Genomic DNA, 5,475 nt, shown 5'->3' with positions numbered 1-5,475 from the left:
GGGAAGTAAGTAAAGGTTGACTGAGTTAAATGGGCGCAAGGAAACAGAAGTGTACACATCCAATCCTTGGTTGTCATCGAAATAAAAAAAGAAGAAGAAGAATTAAAAACTATGTAAGTGAATCCGGTGAAGCCAATAGTCTTTACGAGGACTTTCGTTAGTTAAAGAACGTCTTCAGTTGGCAATGTGTGGGGAGAGAACGCGTATGGTATTTTAAGAATAAAAAATTATACTCTCGTGATGCCTTTTTTGACATGTGGGAACTTTAATCTCAAGAGGTTCCAAATTGGGGAAAAATTGAAGGGGAGTTTAGAATTCAGAATTTGGAGGTTAGAGTGGTGCTTGTACCATTCAATAACTAGAGCTTCATATTGAAGTATTCTGTAGCTGGATTTTAGTTTAATGATGGAAATGGCAGAATCGATGAGCGGGTTGTGGTTGTGAGTCTGGGCATGAGTTGTAAGTTCTGTGACAGATTGGTTAGACGTGAGACTATGGAAATGGTAGTATGCACGGGTGTTGGATGTTTTTGATGAGCCAAATTTGGTAGTGGTACTTCTGATATAACATGTGTTGCAGTTTGGTTGACAATTAATGAAGTATATAATATTATTAAGGTCGTTTGTAGAATATTTGTATGTGTCTTTATAGGTGCTGAAGAAGGATCCTAATTTGTTGTAGGTGGAAAAAACAAGGGAGATATCAGTGTTGTTAAATAGGCGTCGGAACTGTCCTGCTAGTTTATTGTGGTAAGGGAGGACTATGCGGATGTTAGTTTTATTTTTGTCTTTGGTTCGGATGTTAGATTTAATTTTATTTTTAGCGTTAAGGATTGTATTTAAAATGAGTTGGTGGGGGTAACCTCTGGATATAAATTTGTCGGTAATATACTGTATTTCATTTTGAAGGTCGGTGGGTGAGGAACTGTACTTTAGTGCATTGTGAATTTGGTTATATAAAACTGCCTTTTTAGTGTTTAGAGGGTGATGAGAAGCAAAATGTAAGTATTTACCGGTGTTTGTATTTTTCCTGAAAATTTTCGTATTTAATTTTGTGCCTGTTATATAGATAGTGAGATTAAGGAAATTTATCTGATTGTTCTGTCCATGATAGATGATTCACCCTTGAAATTGGACAGAACAATCAGATAAATTTCCTTAATCTCACTATCTATATAACAGGCACAAAATTAAATACGAAAATTTTCAGGAAAAATATAAACACCGGTAAATACTTACATTTTGCTTCTCATCACCCTCTAAACACTAAAAAGGCAGTTTTATATAACCAAATTCACAATGCACTAAAGTACAGTTCCTCACCCACCGACCTTCACAATGAAATACAGTATATTACCGACAAATTTATATCCAGAGGTTACCCCCACCAACTCATTTTAAATACAATCCTTAACGCTAAAAATAAAATTAAATCTAACATCCGAACCAAAGACAAAAATAAAACTAACATCCGCATAGTCCTCCCTTACCACAATGAACTAGCAGGACAGTTCCGACGCCTATTTAACAACACTGATATCTCCCTTGTTTTTTCCACCTACAACAAATTAGGATCCTTCTTCAGCACCTATAAAGACACATACAAATATTCTACAAACGACCTTAATAATATTATATACTTCATTAATTGTCAACCAAACTGCAACACATGTTATATCGGAAGTACCACTACCAAATTTGGCTCATCAAAAACATCCAACACCCGTGCATACTACCATTTCCATAGTCTCATGTCTAACCAATCTGTCACAGAACTTACAACTCATGCCCAGACTCACAACCACAACCCGCTCATCGATTCTGCCATTTCCATCATTAAACTAAAATCCAGCTACAGAATACTTCAATATGAAACTCTAGTTATTGAATGGTACAAGCACCACTCTAACCTCCAAATTCTGAATTCTAAACTCCCCTTCAATCTTTCCCCAATTTGGAACCTCTCGAGATTAAAGTTCCCACATGTCAAAAAAGGCATCACGAGAGTATAATTTTTTATTCTTAAAATACCATACGCGTTCTCTCCCCACACATTGCCAACTGAAGACGTTCTTTAACTAACGAAAGTCCTCGTAAAGACTATTGGCTTCACCGGATTCACTTACATAGTTTTTAATTATTCTTCTTCTTTTTTTATTTCGATGACAACCAAGGATTGGATGTGTACACTTCTGTTTCCTTGCGCCCATTTAACTCAGTCAACCTTTACTTACTTCCCTCCCTTTTAATTTTTCAATTTAACAATTCAACGTAAACATTAACCACGCTACCTAAGTAAACCATCGCAGATTAATTTCAAGGTGAGTACCGTTTTTTAAGCTTTCGCTATTCTTTTCTAGTCTATTAACACGGTACTTGAAGATTTCTAAAAATTTCGTATTGTCGAATTGTATGTCCTCAAGTAACCAGTATGGTTACAGACAAGGTATGTCAACTGAGGATGCCATGTATCGGATGGTAAGGTATGTACAAGAGTACAGAGGGAAGTGTGTTCTGGGCGTATTTGTGGATTATCATGACGCCTTCAACATGCTTTGGTGGGAGGGCATCCTGTCACGAATAACTCAGACTGGATGCTCTAATCAGTTATATTCAGTATTTAGACAATATTTTTCTGATAGAAAAATAATTGTGTAAACAGAATTTACTGAAGTAACAAGAAATGTTCAAATAGGATGTCCTCCAGATTTCGGTTGTCGGTCCCTATGCCTGGTGCGTTGTGTTGTTCACTGAAAATTTAATTTCTGCGTTCCGTATATCTGTGTGACACCGCGTCTCTGATATTCAACAATATTTGGGTTTGATATGTTCACCAGCACTTCAAATTCATCAAATTTACTTACTCTATTCCTAGCATAATTGTATATGCATGCTCTAACACAGCCCATGTATTTAGTTGTTCCATGACCACTCCCAGCAGTTATCGAAATCCCCAGCACCTTGCTTTCCAGACTGATGTTATTTCCAATAGAAGCAGGACAAGAATCACTTTCACCTCTGCACGCGGCTTCTATTAATCTATTAGTCTGTGTAACCAGACTAATAGATTAATACTAATGGCAGTAGCACACTGCCATCAGTAATGGCAGGGTGCTACTGCAACAGGATCTAGATAATTTGGGCAGATGGGTTTCGAAGTGGCAACTGAAGTTTAACCTTGATAAATGCAGCAAAGTACTGCATATGGGTAGAAGTAACCCCAGAGAAACGTACCAACTGTGTGGTACTACACTTAAGGTGGTAGAAAATGAAAAAGACCTGGGAGTAATTGTGCAGGCAGATATGAAGTTTTCTGAGCAATGCAGACAGGCTGCCAAGGCAGGTCATGGGGTTTTGTCAATGATATATAGGAATTTTGCTAGCAGGGAAAAGGAGGTGATTATCCCTCTGTATAAGGCAATGGTCAGGCCACGCCTTGAGTACTGCGTACAGGTCTGGAGGCCTCATTTTAGGAAGGATGTAGATTTATTTGAGCGTGTACAGAGAAGGGCAACAAGATTGGTGAGGGGAATGAAGGGATCCTCTTATCAAGAGAGGCTTACGTTCTGCAAATTGCAGTGGCTGGAGACTAGGCACCTGCGTGGTGATCTGATTGAGGTGTATAAGGCCTTGAATGGGTTCAGCACGCTGAATTCTGATGGGAATTCAGCTTTTTCAGATTACGAACCTAAGGGGGCATAAATTCAAATTAAGAAAGGACAGATGTAGAATAGATGTGCGGAAATTTGCCTTTAGCCAGCGGGTGGTTAATTGCTGGAACAAACTTCCATCTGTCGTTGTGGAAGTTGATAGGTTGAATAAATTTAAGGAGGAACTGGACAGGCATTTGGAGGGAATGGTATGATTTTTTTTTTTTTTTTGGCTGATGCTGCATAAGCTCATACATTTGCTTTCTTGCATCACATGCCACTACTACTACTACTACCACCCAAGCTAATAGTTTTCTGACTCACCAACCACTGCCTCTATAGCATCCGCAAATATTCTGGCACTCTTTCTATTTAACTGTATCCCATCCCTGTAAAAGCAGTCGCTCCTGTTAACAAGCACAGTTCACGTTGAGAAAAATTCTACCCTATGAGCCTTCTCAATCATTTCCTGTGCCGAAATGATTGATAACGCTGTCTTCATATACTCCTCCCTCTTATCGTGTTTTGGCAGAATTGCAGATATAACCCTAACTCGCGACTTTTTTCCAATATTGACCTGTACATTTTAAGTAAGTTCCCAAATCTACCAATGTTAATTTCATTAGTGCCAAGGTGTTTAACAATATCACGTTTTGTGCCCTTAAAGATGACGTCTGCTCTATAACATCTTCAAGTATTGTCTCTGGGCCTGATTCTATTCCACCTATATTTTGCGCAACGTATTTCCCGGTTCCCTGAGAATAGTCACCGACAACAACTGTCTTGTAGGACCGGTGCATTCTGTCTTGGCTATTGCCGCTGTGTTACCTGGTGATCAAGTGCAAGCTCGGGCGTTGATTTTCGCTACTGAGAGCGTTATGGGCGTCTAACTCAAATCCTTCGAGGGCAGCCACCTGTTCTTCAAACTCTCCTAAAGGCCCATAACAATGCGAGTTGGCGCTGACATCCTCACATTCTTTGCATCGAGCACACACAAAGACATCCCCTTGGCAATATCATATCCGATTCCTGTTTGTCCGCAAACATCAAACAAGCATTACATTTCATAAGACTTCATATTCAGAGGACAACCTCCATCAGTTCTCCCCCCCGAACCACAGCACTCTCACTATCTTGAGCCTTTGCTCTGTGTTTCTGGTCTCTGCAATGATTTTGGTTCAAATTCAATTTCCTCATGTCCTTCCGTGATGGACTACGTAGTAAAGTTAAATTATAAAAACACGTATGTTGTGCTATTAACTTTAGTTTATAAGCCTCTTATAATACTGATTATACTGCTACAAAGCTACGTAGAGACGTCCAAGTATATCCCATATCAGTAACTTTCTGTTACTGCCACAACGCTCCAGTTTGTACAGCAGCATTTTCTGTATAACAGTATTATCAAGTCTTCCTGAAATTCAAGTATTTTATGTCAGTATTATTTTTTGCATTCAGTTCCTTGGTAACTACAACATAGCAAGGACTTTTCTAACCCGGAAGTTCTATTATTTGAAGCATGAGAGGAAGGAAACTTGTGAAGGATTTCAAAATTTTGAGATGTTATAATAATAATGATGCTTAATATACAAACTTCGGTTTCTGTTAAAATTCAACTTGGTAGTAATGATACAATCACTAATTTGGTGAAGTGCCTCCACCATATGAGATTGATGCACAAAATAGCAAAAACTGGTTTGCTCATAGCTGTTATAGCTATGAGCGCTGTACGACCATGTACAATATTATAATTTAATGATTTATTTTTGTTGTAGAAATTTTTATAATGTGGCGCTGAAATCTTTAATATCGTACTGTCTCCACCT

The sequence above is a fragment of the Mastigoproctus giganteus genome, chromosome 2 (assembly GCF_048544385.1).
Source record: "Mastigoproctus giganteus isolate SK-2022 chromosome 2, ASM4854438v1, whole genome shotgun sequence".
Classification (NCBI taxonomy): Eukaryota; Metazoa; Arthropoda; class Arachnida; order Uropygi; family Thelyphonidae; genus Mastigoproctus; species Mastigoproctus giganteus.
Note: the sequence above shows the minus strand (reverse complement) of the source record.